Source organism: Canis lupus, chromosome 6 (assembly GCF_003254725.2).
Source record: "Canis lupus dingo isolate Sandy chromosome 6, ASM325472v2, whole genome shotgun sequence".
Taxonomy (NCBI): Eukaryota; Metazoa; Chordata; class Mammalia; order Carnivora; family Canidae; genus Canis; species Canis lupus.
The window spans coordinates 34,435,516-34,456,056 of NC_064248.1; the positions used below are offsets into that span (position 1 = coordinate 34,435,516).

At 46.7% G+C, this 20,541-nt stretch overlaps 1 protein-coding gene across 20 annotated transcripts in view; it reads right to left on the reverse strand.

Annotated features, from left to right (window-relative positions):
• Nucleotides 1-20,541, reverse strand: part of RBFOX1 (RNA binding fox-1 homolog 1) — a 2,033,116-nt gene that overhangs the window by 309,093 nt on the left and 1,703,482 nt on the right. The window lies entirely within an intron of this gene.

Here is a 20,541-nt window from a genome sequence, read left to right on the forward strand (position 1 = left end):
ACTATCAACAATGTCTCCTGTGGGGAAAACTGCTCTCAGCTGAGCATCACTGCGCTGAAAGAATTTTAATGCAGAAATTCAACATTAATAACCAGCAAGGTCCTCTGGTTCCGCCTATCCATGGCAACTAAGGTTTGGTACGTGGATTGAGACTATAAAAAGGCAGGTCCCAATTTAGATTCTCAGTCTTGGATATACTCTAAATTCTTGCTTGCTACAAAGATCTGGCAAGGTCCCTCACATATTTATTACCCCGTGGAGTGTTTCATCTGTTTCTCTGGTCTCTCATGACATTTATATCTCACAAAGATGTTTATGATTACAAAGAGGTAAAGGGGTCCCTTGTACTCATGACACTAGTCTTGAAACATAGTCCATCATGAGATTGTACGTGTATCACATTGAGATAGACAGACATACTATATTATTTAATATGTATATATTATATATATATATATATATATTTATATATATATATATTCCACAGAAGTCATTCTGACCACCACAGGTCTGCTCTGATGTAGTAAGGATCCAAATGCTTGGCATCTAGTGGGCATATGCATTAGTATCTTTTACCCGCATCCTGTAGTATCCTTTAGCTTTTGAACAGTATCTTGATATCCTTTTAAATTTCCTCTTCCTCAATTATATGCAGAAAAATAAAAATGGTGTTCCTACTAGGGGAGTCGTAAAGGCTTTTTCCAAGAGATTCTCTTAGGGAAAGAACACAACCAGCAAATATCCTCTTTCCTAAGACTAAGAATTTCAACTAAAGAGAGGTAATGATTTCTAAGGAGTGCAGAGTCGTTCGGATCAAAGAAAGGGCATTCATTCTAGAACTAGATCCTGACGGAGGAATAGTCCTCCGGGTATCTGCCCTAGGCCCCTATCTCCAGTCTTCTGGTCAATTCTGTGAGCTACTCAATATCCCACCAACAAATGTTCTCTCTTGCCTAAGGTAATCAAAGTGAAGGTCTAGCACTTGAAACCAAGGAACCCAACTCGATACTACCAAGAAAGGCCCACTGAGGAGGTGAACGCAAAAACCAGGGGCATCTCAAGATCTATGAATTAGCGTCACAATGTAGTCATTTTTTTTCTATTAAAAATGGCAAATTCAATAACCTACATTTAATTCTGAGGTCTCTTCTCCACAGTAATTACAAGACAAACAGATCTCACACCTACAAGGGCTCTTTCTTTTCTGACAGCCGAGTACCCCCAAAATGGGGAGGCCACCAGCTTATCTCATCCCTCACCACTGATGTAGCAGACAACAGCTCATCAAATGTAAGCTGTGATAGACTCCTGAACCCCACCCTTACCAACAGACCTTGAAAGGTGCTTTTTAATCTTTAAAATGCTTTGAAAAGAAGTGGGCTGTACACGTGACCTGGGAGTTCCAAAGCTGACTGGCTCTTCCACTTTTCCATCACACCTACAAACATGATCTCGCGGTCTCCCTGTTCCAAAATATTGCCCTCAAATGTCCTCTTTTCCTCCCCACGAGATACCAGGAAGGCCATATGCCTCCTCCCACTTCTGCTGAAGTGTCAACAATGAAACGCAGAAGCCCACATGTGCTAACTAGCCCAGTCCCTCCCCCTCCACTCAGATGATAAATAGCAAGAAGGGCAGGGGAGCTTCTGGAAGCTTACCCTGGCCCCTGCAACGAAACACAGCTACTCCAAATCCTATGGAAGAGTCATTAAATGCTCCATAAAATGTACTTAGCCTTAAGCAAAAAGGTTTTATCCTCCAACAAAACAATTTAAATGGTGCCAGCAGAAAGGATCTGATGGCATAAAGTCCCTGTGTGCTTAAAGGTTCTATGAACTAGTGGTGACCTTTACCCGGCTGCTCGGTGTCCTGCCTCAAAAGACATGTGGCCCATTTTATGCCAGGCACTTTGCTGGGAAGGGAGTCCTAAAGAGCCCAGTCTTTATTTATTTATTTTTTACTAGCTCCAGGGGTGACCTCTTAGGAAGAATCTAGCCCGGGCCAGACACCATGCTCGGCGCTCTACGGCAGTCATTTCCTGGGTCACACACAGTAGTGGTCCAGAACTGGATTTCTCTTACCCCCTTTATGAAGTCATGAGTCTCACTAATTGTAAGTAACACATAGGTAGTTAGACTGGAGCCAGCATGTCTCCACTGCTTAGTGTTTTCATTGGAAGGTTCCCATCCAACGTAGCAGAAGACAAGGAGTCCAGACCACAGTCAGGACGGGGGCTCACTGGGATCTTCTCTGTGGTTCTGTCTCTGCTGAGGTCTCCAACAATAATGACAGCAATCGCAATAGTGATAATAATAATAATAATAATAATAATAATAGCAGCAATAGCAGCCTTAACCAACAAATCCAATTTATCTTTCAGGCCACAGGCTGGCTGATTTACAAAGCATCTTGTGTAAGCCTCAGGAGACACTCCTTCTAGGTCTTACTTACTTATTTTATTTTTGCAGATTAGAAAACTAAGGATCAGAGAAGTTGAGTGAGTCGCCCAAGGTCACACAGCCAGTACACACCGAGTTTGAAATGAACTCCGGCGCCTCGGATTCCTACATCTAAGCTATTCACTGGTACATTATAAAACACACAGGCTCTCACACGCTACTTTCTGCTTCCCATGACGGTAGACACTCACAGCACACACGTGTGGAAACGCATGCATGCTCACGACTTGCCTCCCCACTCAGCCTCTAGGATCCTGCACGTGTTTTTCTTCCACTTTCATGAGTGCGTCTCAAGCTTCCCCCACTTTGTCAGGCAGAGCACAGGCACGATCAAGGCCATCTCCTCTCCCTGGCTCCCCACCTGTGTTGGTGTGTGAGGGTGATTCCCACCTGTGTTGGTCGCTTGTTATCCTTAACAAGTAGGAACAAGGCCAGAGCAGATGCAGAGGAAATGTTCCCCTTTGCTACCTGCTTCTCTTGGACTCACCTGGATTAATTCCACGTCAAGGACCACAAGGGTGTCAAGCAGGGGATGCACTGAGTCTCAGTCAAGCAAAAGAAACAATTCTTTTGTGCTTTGGAAAAGTGCCACTGCCACAGTCTTTGATGCAAAATGGTTTTAATCTTCCCCAAGAGTAAACATCTGCTTAATGTAAAGCTTTCTGAGTCACTTTGGGCCTCCTGTAAGTGCTGCTAGAAGGCCTGCGGCTGCCGTGGGCAAGCCTAGCGAGATGGAACCGCTGTACATGGGTCTTTCGGGTCTGGACCTTGCACAAACCAGAACTGGCCCCATTTGCAGACTTGCGTGCAGCCGAAGTCGAGGCCTGGAGAGAGCGCTTCCAGGGGCAGGAATGCGGGCTTTTTCTGTTCCCAGCCACCCGGCCTTCCTCATGTGCTCTAGAGACTCACCCCCTAACCCCCCTCCCAGCCCTGGGAGGTGGGCAGTATGAAAACACCCGTCCAGCACAAAGCCAGTGCCTTTGTTTGGTAGGTTTGGGTTCATTCTTTCTCCTCAGGGCTCCTAGGGGCTGGGGCCTGAAGTTGCCCTTAGCATCAAAGAAGAAACATTCCCACCCAGTGGATGCGACTCCACAGACAGAGACGAGTTGAGGGATTGTAAATATATACTCAAAGGCTTCAAGGTGACCTGAGTGAGATCTCTGGGAGGCGAGGCTAGAATGTGGAAGCCTAATTAGTGGCACCGTCTGAAGAAAGGGGACCTGAAAAGAAGGGACTTAGCCAGCAGGGGTAGGGAGAAAGAAGCCCGGAGTGTCAGATGTTGGCAGTGTGTCCACAACATCGTCCAGCAAAGATTTGCAATGAATCCCGGGGACGTGGCCTTTCCAAGTAATGGAGAAGCACGCTGCATCAAGGGGAGGCTAATTCCTCTGGCTGCATTGCGGCCTACATGAAAAATCCTTCAAAACCCCACTTCCCTGGGCACGGGGCCTGTGCTTGCTCCTCTGGTGACAAGTGCCTTCCTGGTTTTCTGATACCAGGAAGGGTGTAGCTCGGATGGGGGATGGGAGCTTTCCAAGAATTAGAAAGGGCTTCTTACATTTTCCCCACCATGTGTGTGTGCACACACACCCTTGAGACCACTTCGTTTTAGCCATACAAGAGGCAGTGGGGCCACCATTTCAAATCTTCTCCAAGACACTGCTAACTGACCACAGTTTTGCGACTGTCTGAAATATTTGGACTCTCTTCTAAGAATTCCCTGACTTCTTACTTATCCCCATCAACCTCACCCTAAACATGGGCAAAAATGTGCCGGTCTATTACGTGTAGTGCCCAGCACAGCACCATCCTACGTAGAGTGCAGCATCTAATACGTTGAGTAAGGAGAGTGTATTAGAGAGCATATAACTCAGGTGGAAGTTCCATCCATCTCTCTGTTGGTTGTATTATATTTTCATCCTATTTGGAGGAAATATTTAAGATGGCTCAACCACGGGAAGACTGCATGGTGCGTGAACAAATAAATTTTTCAGAGTGGTTGCATTTGAGGTTCCGCACGAAGTCCTTGAGATTGCTGATGAGGTGTGCGACATACAGCGAGGCGTGGTGGACACAGAACAAACAGTGGTTTTGCACCTGAGCCGCCCCAGTCACGACACAGGGACAGGTGCTTCAAGATGCAGGTGACCATCTGCCATCTAGTTACTGCTCTTTATGGGCAGCCCTATGTGTCAGGTTCCATGGGGAAGAGTCCGAAGAGTATTTAATGAAGGCTAATTATTTTCCTGGTAACACACACACACACACACACAGCATCTGTCAGGTGCTTACTGTGTGATCAGCATTTTGCATATGCCACCTCACTTAATTCTCAAAACAACCCTGTTGAGTCAAGGCCTGGGACTGAGGCTCACAGAGATCCCAAGACTTGTTGAAAGGTCACAGCATGTGACCTTGTCATGGCTGTGGATGTGGTTGTGGGACCGGGGTATGGACCTAAAGCCCATGAGTTTAACTAACATACGTTTTTCTGCACTTTCTTAGATGGCTATGCCGTAGCCGGTAATTCTCATGTGATTCAAGCTTGAGTAAATGTGGAGAGAGCAAAGAACTTAACCAAAATCACACTTTCCACCCCCGAAACATAATTAATCTGGTTTATATTTTACACACACATACACATATGGGTTTGGTTTTTGATTTTTGTTTTTTGTTTTGTTTTTGTTTTTATCTGGATCTGAAATTCTAATCATTGGGATTAAAGAAACAGGACTCAAAGGCAAAATCCTCTCATGCCCCATCCTTAAAAATCCAGATTTCTCTGGCTGTGCAGACACACGGACTGATGAACACATAACCTTCTTTTTGCTACTCTCTGGGCTCAATCACATTAATATCACGGTATTGCCTGCCGTCCTTGGCCGTTCTCCTCCTACCAAAATGCACTGAAGGGACACCTTAGCTTTTTCCTTGGAAAAATTCAGGTGCTAATTAGAGAATTATTTGTCATTATGTATCCAATTACCTGCCAGTTATTTACTCTGATGCCGCCAATACCTGGCTCCTTCAGTAGCGCCGCCATCTCTTTGCTCTCTCATGGTTTATTTGTAGAAGAAGCTGAGTTGGCTATGAATTCTTCCAAAGGTCTATCAACCCTCTCAGGGCAGATTGTGCATATCCAATGCGATGACAACAGATACATAATTTATTTTCTGGAGTGAGTTATGAAAGTTAATCAATAAGAAGTGGAAGTCTTGTAAATTATCTATCGAAGATCAGCCTATTAAATGTTCTACTTCTACAAAGCTGGTTTGAGTGGAGGTCTCAGACTGCACTATTTATTAGCCCACATGCAAGATAATGTGATTCTCAAGCGGATGAAGGCATACCTCGCTATTAAGACAGAGACAGTCAAAATAAAAATGAAATGTGTTTTGCTACAACAGCAAATCCTGCTCCCATAATTGCCAAGAAAAAAATAATAAACAAATAAACGGGAATCAGAGGGAGGCTGGGAAAGTCTCTCTCCATGAATAGAGCAGAGAGCTCAGAGGGCAGTGGGGAAGCGGGCAGGGGGAGAAGGCACAGTGGCAGGCTCTCCTGACCCATTTCGCAATAGAGCAGTGAAAGCACCACTTTGCCATGGGAAGCATCTCCAACTCCTCTAAGGCAGCCTGGCCAGGGCAAGAAGAGAGACTTTGGCATGGCCGGGACTCAGAGCAAAAAGCTCTGAGCAGGAAACAGAAAATGGATCAGAAACTGGGTGCCAGGTTTGGTGCAGAGCCCAGGAGTATGGGTCCGAGGCACCTATGCACAGTCAGGGGCCGGGCTTAGGATATGGGGCAGAGCAAGGCAGGTCAGGATGAAAAGAGAGTGAGAGGGGTGGGCTTCATTCCTTCAATCAGGGGCGGGGGTGGGGGGGGTGGTCAGGAGATGTGCTGGGGAAAGGCAGCGTGGAAGAGAGGGAGAAAAGCCCAGACCATTCCACCTGCCTACCTCTGTTCCACCGCCATCACACCGCTGCCTCTCCATTAGGGCTCAATCGATGTTGCTGACTCACTGGAAATGTTTTACCGACAATTTCTCGATCTGGAATATTATTTGGAATAAAAGCTGGGAGTGTAATGACAACAGCCACGGGTGTTTTCATTCACTGGGCTGATATCAGCCAAAGGGAGGCTCTCGTTGCTCCCGTCCATCCCGCTAGGGGTGATTTGACAGCAGTAGAATCCAAAAAATGCCTGTGGCCCTAAATGCGGAGACCTTAGAGTGCAGGGTTTTCTTCTCCTCCTCTGGGCATGGCACCGTTCAGAGCAAGCTCACTCACTTGGATGCAGGATGCCTCCGGATAGGCCCTCGCACACAGGCCGTGGTGTCACAAAGCACCCCTCTCGTTTCACTCCCGGCTCTCAGGCAGGTCCCTGGGTGCCTGGGCCAGAAAAAGGCTTTCTGTGGGGTATGCCATGGTCGTGCATGCAGGGGCCCTCAGCATGCATATAGGAAAGAGAAATTAGAGGCTCCTGCTAGGCTTTGATCACCAGCTTCGCCTCAGACAATGCAGACAGAAGTCTAGGCATGACTCTACGTCCACGGAGGCCGGCGCCAAACCCTTTCCTCCATCACTCGGGAAGGCACTGTACAACCCATCTGAGAACAGCTCTCCTGTAAGAGAACCTTTAACTCCTCTTTAATGTATTTGTATTATTTTAAAAAGCAAACCATTCATAGACTTGAGGATTGTAAGGATCTTTAACTTAAAGCTTCAGAATAAACCAGATTGTGACACTGCCCTGCTTAAAATTCTCCAGGGGCCTCTCCTCACAACTTCCTACAAATCCAAAGTCTTTACCCCGTTGGGCAGGACCCCACCTCGCCTGGCCCCTGCCGGCCTCTCCAACATCACCCCCTCTATCCTTCTCCTTTAACACAAGGCGTCAACTCCACTGGCTTCCTCTGAACCACCCCCCCACACACACACCCCCGTGCTTGCTGGCCCCTCCCCAGGGGATGCTTCTTCTTCAATTTATTCCTGTTTGGTGTCACTGCTCAGAGAGCCTCAGCTGACCACCCTTGTCTAGGAGAGGCCCTCAATTTCACTCCGTTCTCTCCATAAGGACCTCCCATCTGCTTGACTATCTCCATCCCTACTCATTAGACACCAAGTCCCACAAGGACAGGGGCTTTGACTCTGTTGAGGGCTGTATCTTCGGTGCCTAGAACTATGCCTGGCATGGAACCAATGCCCAATTGCTACTGATGGATAAATGATTAGATGAACATATTTCCTATTATAGCTAATTATAATGCATCAAGCACTATGTTGGAGCTCCAGGGTTGAGACACGCAGCCTTGGAGGGAGCTTCTTGGATCTGGCTTCTTCACCTTTCAAACCAATGAGGCATTTTGCAAATACCATATTTACCCAAGTAAACACCCCTCCCACTGAAGGGAAAATATGCTTTTTGGCCTTGACCTCGTTTTGCCTCTAGCAAAATGCCTTTGGCTGTCAGCAGCTAGAAGCCTGGGAAGAGCAGGTGGAGGGAGGTGTAAATGACCCTGAAGGTTGAAAGGAAAAGAAATTATCACCCAACAGATTGGCAAAAATTTAAAAGATTGATGATGTCCAGTTTTGGCCTGGAAGCAAGGAAACTGGTCTATCCTGCCTTCTTTGGGGGAATGACAATCGGCAAAGCGGTTTTCTGGAGGGCATTTGGCAGGACCTATTGGAATATAAAATGTGCACCCCCGGGGAACCAGCAAACTCAATTCTAGCATTTTGCCCTCAACCTATTTTCACACGTGTGCACAAACACAGATGTGCAAGGGCATTTGTTGGCAGCATCGTCGCAGGAAAAAAAAAAGAAAAGAAAAGAAAAGAAAAATGGAAGCAACCCAAAAGGGTCTAAAAGGCGTGGTGGCCAAATAAATTGTGGTAAGGCCATATGTGGAGTTTTGTGCAGCCCGTTCAGAATAGCAGGACAGGCTTCCACGCAATGAGAGGAGAAGGTGGCCAGATACGCGTTGTTAGGTGTCTACGAGCAAGCAGCAAAATAATGGGGGTGCGGGTGACCCTGTTGATCCAAACATGCATGTATACGTGTGCATGCATGGAGTGACACGGGAGGGGGGCTTCAGACCAACGCTCGGATCTGCTACCCCGGGTGCCCTCACTGTGGAGGAGGCAGGAGCGGAGGGGGGATGCTGTAGGCAGACTCGGCGCTTTACTCTGCGTCCTCAGTTACTTCTTGAAACCACTTTAGGGAAAATCTAGCCATGACCTGACAGCTTTAAAGATAAGAAAGAGGGTTGTGGGATGTTAGCAGCTCCCGGGGGGGGGGCCGGGCACGGGATCTGGGCCTCCTTCAAAGGGAGGCTGAGGGATGGAGAAGACAGTCAACGGGCTTGGGTTCAAATCCCAGGCCTTCCTCCGCTCTCCCACTCTGTGCTCGAGATCACGCGACCTAACCTCCCTGCCTCTCGCTTCCTCATCTACGAAGCTGGGATAATAGCAGTGCCCACCTGTTCCCATTTCTGCGAGGATTCACTGAGACGATGCCTGCTAAATGCTCAGCTTACCCCCAGCACAGAGCAAATGTAAATATTAACTATTAATTTTACTATCACGTGCAGCCCGGGTGGCTCAGCGGTTTAGTGCCACCTTCAGTCCAGGGCGTGATCCTGGAGACCCGGGATCGAGTCCCACGTCGGGCTCCCTGCGTGGAGCCTGCTTCTCCCTCTGCCTGTGTCTCTGCCTCTCTCTCTATCTCTCATGAATAAATAAATAAAATCTTTAAAAAAATAATTTTACTAGCACTACGTTGTTCTCACGTTTCAGCCTTCAAATCTGCTGAGGTGAGGGAGAGGCAAAGGAGAGGAAGGAGACCGTAACACGGTAACGTCAATAATTCCACCTTCCAGAGTGGTGCACCCCCCCCCTCCAGTATGTTTAGCCGTGAAGGAAATGTTCTGTATTACGCTCTTCAACACAGTGAAGACAAACCACACGTGTTTGTCAAGCACCGGAAATGTCAATCGTTTACCCCAGCTTAAGCTGCAACTTAAATACATGGGGCTAGAGGCTCCCACACTGGACAGCACGTTTCTAGAGAATTCCACTTTCCCCTCAGCTAAAGGAACCCCCTTCTGTCCTGATAGTCCCTGGTGCTGGGGATGAGCACAAGTCACAGCACTTAAAATACTAGGAAACCCTAAGCATTTCACCCCACTTGTGGTAGAAGCGGGGAGTTCAGAAGGTCTCGCCAAGCAGGTCTCTTTTCAGGCCCCATTCGGAGTTTCTGACGGCTTGAGGAGGGTCTCAGCTGGTGCAGCCCTGCCTTTCATGCCATCTTTGGGACCCTTTCAAACCTCTCTCGTATTCTTAGGAGAGACAACAGGCCTCAGACAAGGCAAACATCGTCAGCAAACACAAGTAATGGAGTATTTGATGACACTGCTTGGTCTTCGCTGCGTTTTTTTTTTCATTGAGCAACACCACACACCATAAAATTTACCCATTGAAGTGTACAACTCAGTGTTTTCTAAGGCAGCCACAGAGTTTTGCAACCACCACCACTATTTAATTCCGGAACATGTTCGTTGCCCCTACAAGGAAGCCTGTACCCGTTAGCAGTCTCTCCGCACACCTCCTCCCCCAGCTTCTAGCAACCACGACTCTGCTTTCTATCTCTACAGACGTGCTTATTCTGGGATCTTTGTATAATTGGAATCATATAATATGTGGTCTTCTGTGTCTGGCTTCTGTCATTAAGAATAACATTTTCACAGTCCATCCGTGTGATAGCATGTATGAATACTTCATTCCCTTTTCTGGCTGAATGATTTCCCAGTGTATGATGAACCACTTTTTTTGCTTATCCCTTCATTAGTCAATGGACATTTAGGTTCTTGTCATCATTTGGCTTTCACGAGCAACGCTGCTATGAACACTTGTGCCCAAGTGTCTGTGTAGGGATGAGTTATCTTTAATTATCTTGGGTTTGCACCTAGGCATGGGATTGCCAGGTCAAATGGTAACTCTATATGTAAGTTTTTGAGTCATTACTAAACTATTTTCCAAAGTGGCTGCAAGATTTTGCATTCCCATCAGCAATGTAACGCACATCCCCATTTCAGCACTTCCTCGCCAACATTTGCTATGGTCTGACTTTTCATTACTGCCACTCTAGTTGATGCGATCAGTGTTTTTTGTTTGTTTGTTTTTTGTGGGTTTTTTTTTTTGTTTTTTTTTTTTTGTTTTTTTTTTGTTTTTTTTTGTTTTATTTTGTTTTGTTTTTAGTAGATACTATTTATGTACGCCTTTGTGGTGGGAACGTTTGATTCAAGTCAAGAGGGAAAGTTTCCTTTTGTCAATTACTTTATACTCCTTATAAAAACCAAATTAATTTAAATCATAGTGTTAAATATATAGTAGTGCTTGTGCTACAAAGTACTTGCAAGTCTGAAGTTTAGGAAACTGTGGTTAAATGCAAAGTTTTGGGGGCCCCTATGGGGTCCATGCATAAAAACGAAACCGGAAGTCTTCTGCAAAAGTGAGTGGATGTGCATGAGGATGCATGTATGTGTGTGCATGTGTGCATGCACATGTGAGCGTGTGTGTATGTGCATGTATGTGCGTGCGTGTGTGCGTGCACACACACACACACGGGTGTCTATGTTTGAAAACTTCTCCTTTCATCTATTTAGCCTTTCACTCCACGCACACAGACAAGTAAGAGAGAAACCAGGAGGTTTGTTCATTGATGCAGAGATATCCAGAGACAGATCAGGAATAAGAGTGAAGTCTTCAGAACTCCTTCACCAGGGTCTTTCTGGAGCCGCATGGAAAATTTAAAAGTACCACACAGGGCAGCCCTGGTGGAACAGCAGTTTAGTGCCGCCTGCAGCCTAGGGCGGGATCCTGGAGACCTTGGATCTAGTCCCATGTCAGGCTCTCTGCATGGTGCCTGCTTCTCCCTCTGCCTGTGTCTCTGCCTCTGTCTCTCTCTCTCTCTCTCTCTCTGTGTGTCTCTATGAATAAATAAATAAATAATCTTTAAAAAAATAAATAAAAGTACCCCACAGCCATAGGTATAGGTGGGGCCACTATCACTCTTTTACTGGAGAAGGGCCACAACTTCTAGCTTTCTTTATTACTTCTATTCCACCTTACTCGTCTTTGGGATTTGGACACAAAGGGCCCTGGAGAACAGGACTCACCAAACAGCAGAGATGGGGAGCCTGAAGCAAATTTAGTGCAGATGGATCCCTGTGAGCTTTGCTATTCCCTAGCCGATGCTGACTTGTGAAAGGGAGGGGTAGCCAATCCCAGGGCTGCACACCCCCACATCTGGGGTGGGGTGATGCAACTTCTGAGACCAAGATATGGAACGTTCAGTCTCCTCCTACTTGGTCACCTGGCCCTGTTTGGGGACATGTACGAAGATTTAGGTTACACTGTATTGCAGTGTCCAGCCGACCTCCTCTGAAAGGCTTTCTCCACCCAGAAGCCACAAAGCCACAAAGCCATGGCTGTTTCTGGAGTGGAGATTTTTAAGTACATTTCCACACAGGGTGTGTTGACAATCAAGTGGAAGTTAGAAACCCTTCCACTGCAAGACCATATGCTCACAGTTTGACATACACTTTGAGGGGAAATTTCCAAGCACCCCAATTAAGAATCCATGCCCGCGAATCACTCTGCAGGAGTCCCTCTTCCTTTATCAGCTCCAGAGAGTGGCTTCAAAGTCACTGGTGAGGGTCACGATGGGCTTTTTCCTGGGGTTGGAAACTTCTCAGCAGCAGTTAGGAAACACAGCTGCTGACAGCTAAAAGTTCTCTGCCTGGGCCTCCAGATCAAGTAACAGAATCTGTGTTTCCATGGCACTCCCAGAAACAGGTGGCTCCTTAACTCTGGAAAAGCACATTCCCCTGCCCCCCAGTAAATCAGCTGCTCTCTGCAGACATATGTATTTCAGGCATGGACAAGTGCAGTGTCAGGTGTCTCCAAGACAAACCCAGGAAGCTCAGAAGAGAGGAGCGGATGCAAGAAGGATCTCAAGACGGTGTGAGATGCGAGCTCCAGGGCAGAGCACCGCGATCTTCCTTAACATGACTAACTCTTCCTTCCTTCCTACATTATTTCCTTCATGGTACTTTTACTAAAATGATAATTCATCAACTCACATGTGTTGTAGCTGATCTGCTCTTGTTTTTTTGTCTCTTGCTCCCACTTGAGATCATAAATGCCACTGAGGGAGGAATCACGCCTGACTCCTTGAGCATCGTTCCATTAATGCCTACTATTGCATCTTGCATATAGTAGATGCTCAATAAATGTCTGAAGAATGATCCAAGGAGTGAACCAACCAGTCAGGCATAATAATCTTTTCTGCCTCCCTCAAACACACAAACCTTTCCTTCTATCTTACACATGAGTAAACTGAGGCACAGAGAGGTAAAATGATCTATTCAAGATCAAATTTAATAGGAGGTATAAGGATGATTCTGGAATTCAGGTCTGTCTGAATCCAAATTCCCAGGTTGCTCCCGTTGTCACAAATGACAAAAGGGAGACATCTAGCCCCCAGGGGCCTCCCTTACTTCTGCTAAAATAAAATAAAAGTAAAATCAGCCAGCCCTAAGACAGAACTGTCCTGTGATGGAAAATCCAGTCCATGAGCACATGGCTCACCAGATGTTGCTCACAGCTTTGGTATGGCAAGACTTAATAAAGCACCCAACACTGATCCCCCATGCTCAAGCAGGTTTGCTTGTAGCCCTTGGACACATTTTTGGGTCATTAACAATTAAACACACATGCTGCACTTCCCTGAAGCAACAGAAGTTACCAGACCCTCGACACAGACACACTTCTAGGATCCCCAGTTTCTTCTCACTCTCCATAATCATTGCAATTTTCTGGTCCAACCTGCCCCCTAGAAACTGTCCTTCTTTCGTGGGAAGAATTCTCTAGTTGATAAAAGTTTCAAGAAATGGTGGCCTAAGGAATGGACATTTATTAGCCAACCATGCATACCTTGGTGTTGGCAATTTCCACGGATGGCACATAGCTCTCCTCCCTATTTCCCGTCTTGTCCCACTAAAGACTAGTGAGTCCATTTTCCATCTAGCTCCTGGAGGAATCTTTTACAAATATAAAATTGGGTCATGGTGTTCCTTTACTTGAAGCTTTCCAATGGCCCTTCATCTGTCTTAGACTGAAATCTAAACTCCCTGCAAAGTCCTAGAAGACGGAACGTGATCTGGTTGCTGACCACATGGATGACTTCATGTCCTACCTCTTCCCCCGTCATCCACTAAGTCTCAGTCATACTGACCATCTTTGTCAGTCCCAAATGTGCCCTTTGGGCTTCCCTCTGTCCCCTTTGCCTGAACTCTTTTCACTCCCACCAGGACATCACACAGCTGGCTCCTACTTGTCAATCATATTAGAGCTCAACTGCACACCTTCCGTCCTTCAACACTCCAAAATAACCTTCTCAGTTACTATCACATGACTTCTTTTATTTTCTTCATAGTACGTAACGCCATCAGATGTTCTGCTTGTTGCCTGTTTTCCCCTATTAAAAATCTGAATGGTCTTATTCACCCCTGCAGATTTATTGCCCGGCACACACTGAACGCTCAGTAAATATTTACTAAATTCATGAATACATATGGAAACCAATCTAGAGACGCTGGAATTTCCAAACTAACCCCCCTCCTTGGCCTCCGAAATGCAGGTGGCCTGTTGTCATCATCACCCTCATTTTAATTGTGAGGGCCAGATATGAAGATGGAAAGGAAAGCACAATAACTGGTAAGCTACTGATAAAAACAAAAGAAAACAAAAAAGTCTTTTCCATTTTCTATGCACACTCTGAGAAGGGCTGGCTGGCTCCCCTCATCCTAATGCCATGGGTAAGCCCGTGCCAGAACTTCTTTCTCCAATCTATAAGGGGAAAATGTTCTACTTTTAGGACTTAAGAGAATTAGGAAAAGGATTTAGTTTTTAAGAGAGAAAGAGAAGTCCTTTAAATTGAAAACTCATCTTGGGCCCTAGACATGCATTTGGGTTGCAAGAGAAAAACTCAGGCAGGAGTGATGAGAGCTGACAAGACAAGTCTGGTCTGTCTCCCAGTCTTGGCTCCTGAGAAGGCTGCCCGGAAGACAGCTTGATCTCTTGAGCAGCTTGGTTTTTAGTCCTAAAAGGGGCATAAGCTTTGGTGAGATCGCTACTGGGCAGTTGTGTGTTCCAGGGGTCACACATGCACTCACACCTCCATGATGGATGGAGTTCCTCTTTTCCTCACAGGGAAGCATATCTTTCAGAACCTCCACTTCACAGAACTTAGGAGAACACTGAGAGCAGAAGCCACCCACCTGGATGGTTGGAGCCAGCCAACCTCTGCCTCTCTCTTCTTTTAATCCTCTAACCCCTGGGGATCCATGGTTGGTTTCCCTCCTTCATCCTCATCTTCCCCTTTCCATTGGACTTAAAAGCTCTAATTTTCCAATGCCCCATTTACTTAAGATATTAGCTACGTATTTTATTGTAAGCTATCACCTTGCTCTTTATGTTCTGAACAAAAAGGATATTTATTAGTTGAAAAATAATTGATTCTATCTTTAAAAGCTTTTTAATAGAAAAAATGCTGGCTGCAAGTGATGTAAATTTTTCTGTATAGGTTGAGAGTATGGGAATTTTTGTGGAAGAAAATATACACGCGGGAAAGAGGTAAGATGTGTAGAGTGATCTGAAGTGGTTACTTCTGGGTGGTGGATTAATATTTGTGTGTTTGTGTGGGTGGAACACACATGGGCATGTATTTGTTTGTGCTTTTCTGATTACCAACATTTATTTTGCACTTATCTTGCACTAATTTTATAATCAGAAAAACAGGCAACAATTATTTTCAATGGATTTTCTGTTGGAAAGGAGCCCAAGAAGGAAGCCATAAGCTTCATCAAAGACCAAACAGATTGACTGCTTGCTGACACTGGCACCAAGGTATGACACCCTTCCTGCAGGTGGACAACTCCGTGTGAAATGCCCTAGCTGGGCTGGACTTTGGCCATGGTGGGGTCCACCAGAGGCTATCATAAACAAACCTTCTTCAGACTCATCTCTTGGGATGGGTTCTGGCTCAATGGCAAGCCTCACCTGACCTCTTTCCCAGGACTGCTCAATGATACTTCACATGGTCTCCAAGCACATGGGGGTCTGGGGCACAGTCCACTAATTCAAAGTAGACATGTACCCCAGGCTGGGTCCATCAGATTATTTGCTGGAAATTTGGAACTTGAATGGAGACACGATGGCTAGTGGTTTTTGTAGCTGAGTCACTGTGGTTTCTGAAACTTGGCAAGATTGGCACTTTGAGCCAGATAATTCTGGAGAATTCTGAATGATTCTGGTTGTCCTATGGATTGCACGGTGTTAATAGCAACCACTCTCTGATTGTGACAGCTAAAAATGTCCCTATAGGGCAAAAATCATCCCTGGCTGAGAACCACTCACCCGAAGAGAATGTCCACAAATTCTGCCCACTGAGGTCCTTCAGCCTGCCCTACTTCCTGTACTTCCTTTTCCTTCATTTTCTTTTGTTTTCCCCCTTAAAATTCAAGAGTCTCTGTGCATTCAATTGCTTACGCGTTACATCTCCAAACCTATAAAAATGTAGACACCTCCCCCCACTATATTTTTGTTAAACTAGGCAGAATTCATTCAAAACTCATCTTTGGTTTCTTGATATTCAAAATGACCTGTCCTCTCACAACCCATGGAAAGCCAAACGGCTCTTAATTGAACTCCTCTCTGATATCAGAGCAGATCTGAACACGAAGGCACGAATGCAGCAGGCACTTCTGGGCCACACGGGACGCTGAAATATTCCACGATGCGTCAGCCCCAAGACCCCTTACAGAGTGAAGCAAGGTGGAAGAGGAACATTCACCTAGCCAGGGAGGCCTGATTGTGATTGGGTGTTTAGAACTCAGGCCAGCGTGTGAGGAGGTTGGAAAGCCAGGAAGCAGAGATGCCATCAGACACACGCCTGGCCCATCCCTGGGATGGAACTGTACAAAGTGCTCCTTAGGGAGGCTCCGGGTAGCCAGAACCAAGCACTAAAGAAAACAGCCATGCAGACAGCACTGCACACCCAAAGCCCCAACTGTTGGAACAGATCAGAATTCCATATGATCCGCGTTACCCCCAGCAACGGAGGGCGGCTCATCCATCCCCAGGCTGCCCCATCAGCGTGCAGCAAGGGGGGCCCTGGTCCCTTACAGCGCAGCCGGGGACAGGCCGCTGATGCCCGGCCCTGCACGGCGGGTGAACGCATCCAGCATCTGCTCGGCCCCGCACAAATCTTCAGGCCCTCAGGCAGGCGCAGCGCCGAGTCCCTCAGCTGAGTCACAGTGGGAACCACCTGCCAAAACGCCAGGTGTGCAGCAAGCCCTAGCTCGTTCGGGTCCTCGAGCCCCCAGCTAAATTCCCAGGAAAGGCCAACGCAGGGTGGCCCGCACGGCCCGCGTCTACAAGGTCACAGGACCCGCCTTGTGTAGACGGTCACTGGACGGTCCACACCAATTTCACATTTTCTGTCAAAACCTCCCAGATAGCAGGCACCTCGGTGTTTACACCTCTCAGCAGAACAAATGCGGAGCCGTTGAAGGGAGAAATAACACACCCGCCGCAGCAACACTGGAAGACATCGCTTGCAAGCTGTCCGCAGCCCCTGGAGGAACTGACATGCTTGACAGAGAATGTGTGTTGGTAACGTCGCTTGATTTGTGTTTAAAGGGAAAACAGAAAGTGCATTTCCAGGAGGTTTAGACATTGATAACCAAAGAGAAGGTCTTGTCAACAAAGCCCCAAGGACCATGTCCCAGCAGTCCCGTCCTCGCGCTTCTCACCGGCCCACCTCCCGCTTGATCTCCCGGAGGACTCGGGCTTCCAGGGGAACGAGACCTGCTGCCAGAGGGCTGCAAGCCACAGAGAGGACAGCTGATCAGAAATGACAGCGGCACAAACCCCTGTTAGCCTCCGCTGCGAGCAGGATGTGCAGGGAAGAGACAAGGCTGTTGCCCATGGAGGCCGAGCGGAGGCCCCAGAGCCTCCCTGGGAGCATCCCCAGGCCGCCCGGGCCCAGCCCTGGGAGCTGGGAGGGTGGAGGGGGAGTTTACTCTGCTGGGCTTCAGTCTCCTTGAAAAGAAGGCTTTCCTGGATGCTTTATTTATTTATTTTTTTAAAGATTATTTATTTATTTATTCATAGAGACACAGAGAGAGAGAGGCAGAGACACAGGCAGAGGGAGAAGCAGGCTCCATGCAGGGAGCCCGATGCGGGACTCGATCCAGAGTGTCCAGGATCACACCTTAGGCTGCAGGCGGCGCTAAACCGCTGCGCCACTGGGGCTGCCCTCCTGGATGCTTTAGAGCAGCAGAAACACCCTGTGGAAAATATCCGATGCAGTGACCGGCGGCAGTAGCAACAGCAGAAATAATAGGAATGTAGTTATAATATAGTAAATATAAAAATATTGCTATTAACTATATTATATAGTATCATATAATCATATGTATTATAGTTACATATATGATAATCATACATTATATATAATTCTATGATACATAATATTACATATAATTGCGTTTTATTTAATGAATCGTATAATTGTATGTAATAGTATATAATAATTATAAAGCATATAATTGCATCTGATAAGTGTATATAATACCTATTTTATATGTGTATTATGTGTAATACATACTATTATACACACATAATATATGTTACATAATATTGTCTAATCCTTATTATGTTGTTATTATATTATTTCTATTCTTTTTTTTTTATTTTTTAATATTTATTTATTTATTTATTCATGAGAGACACAGAGAGGAAGAGAGAGGCAGAGACACAGGCAGAGGGAGAAGCAGGCGCCACACAGGGAGCCGACGTGGGACTCGATCCCAGGTCTCTAGGATCATGCCCTGGGCTGAAGGCAGACGCTAAACCGCTGAGCCACCCAGGGATCCCCTATTCTTTTTTTTAAAGTATTTATTTATCTATTTTGAGAGAGAGCACAAGAGAGTGAGGTTGAGCGGGGGCAGGATCTGAAGCAGGCTGGAGTCAGATGTGGGGCTCCATCCCACGACCCTGGGATCACGACTTGAGCTGAAATCAAGAGTCAGACGCTTAATGGACCGAGCCTCCCGGGCGCCCCTTATTATTTCTGTTCTCATTGAGCCTTACTACATACCAAGTACCATTATAGGTACCTTACAAATACTAACACATCTGATCCTCAAAATCAACTCTGATAATGGTCCCTATGCAATGAAGGATACCAAAGCATGGATTTAGGTGCTTTTAATATGTTCATTTTACAGATGAGAAACCTGCAGTACAAAACAATTGAGGAATTTCCCTCAGGAGGCAAAGCTGAGATTCTAATGCAGCAGACTAACTCAAGAGCTCACACTCTTACCCAATACATAACATACATATATGTGTTCATATATGCATCATATATATTATATGTTATATAATTATATGCCATATATATATAACATATATTATATATATATATATATATATATATATATATATATATATATATATCTGGCAACACTCAATACTGCCTCTATTATATAGTTAGTTCTAGTGATGTTTGGAAATAAACTTGTAGCGTTGCAGTTGCGCTTGGACATAAACCTACTAATATGTTAACCGAGTACTTTGCACGTGCCGGGCACTGTGCTGTGAACTTTACATGCTTTGGTACCTCTAACTACCACCCAACAGGGTTACTGCTGCCCAGAAAGGGGAGCAGCCTTGTCCGAGGTCACAGGGGTGGAGGCAGGAGCTGAGCCAGGTGGTCCGCTCCAGGGCCCACACCCCCACATCGTCCCTGTAGCCTGCTCCCCACCCCCACCCCCAAATACAGCGATTCACTTAGACACCGTAGGTGAAATGCCTTACACACCGCCTGGTACCTCGTAAATGCCTGAAAATAAGCAGCTGCTGTTGTTTTTATTATAACTAAATGTGAAAAGCCCAGTAGGCATTTTCTTCCAAGAAAATGACGGAAGTATGAATTTATGACACCGTCTGCTCAGAGGGCAGATCCTTCGCCCCTTTTAAACCTCGACAAAGCCCCTGTGTTGTCGGGCAACACCAGTTCCAAAATCCAGCTGCTCACGGAAAACCCGGGGCTGCTGGTAAACATAAGGCTCACCAGGCCCTGCCCTCTGATGCACAGTCCGGGGCCCGGGGTGGACGGTACACCGCTGACCAGCCTGCCCGCACGCTGACCGTAGCAGGCCTGGAGAACACACCGGTAAAGGCGGTCCTGGAAGTGACTGGGAGCCGTGTTCTTCCCCGAAGGCTCCCAGCAAGCTGCCCGGTGCCAGTCGGCAGTCTTGCACTCACACTCCTCCCTGCCACCGGGTGCTGACAGATGGGAGCTATTCTTATTATTTAACATTTATTAAGCGCCCACAGTGTGCTAAGAGCTGCATGGAACAGGGGTGTGGGTGGTCCCAAAGAGTGTGTCCCCAGAAGGGTATGGCCACATGGAGGGGAGGGGATGGGCCTCTCTTCCCCTCTTCAAAGTCCACTTCTCTCAGCCAGCTCCACTTCCAGCCCCAGAAGTCCTACTGGAGCCAGAGGACAAAGATTTGGACAAGAATTCAGTACGAGGGAGGCCTTTTTCATGCTGCTTTGTGTGTGACCAGCAGCCCCAGCTTCCCAGGCCATTGACTTGGGGAATGAGAAGGGCTGGGAGTTTGATACAACCCAAGGCCATGGGCTGTGCCTGGCCGCATTCCCTGGTCAAACCACAGGATGGTATTGTTTCTCTCTCTTGCTTGCTCACTCTCTCTCCTCCACAGCCTTCCCCAATGGCACCCTACTCTAACCAGCTGCACCAAAATGCATGTCCCTGGTTGTTGAGAATCTGCACTGAGAGGGAACAGAGAGATACAAATGTGCCTCCTCACCCCCAAACCTAGAGCATCTTCATATGAAAAAGAAAGTGCAGCCACCCAGGATATCATGAGAAAAACCATGGCGGCAAGCAATGTTGGCCATCCATAATGAAGTGCCCACAGAGAG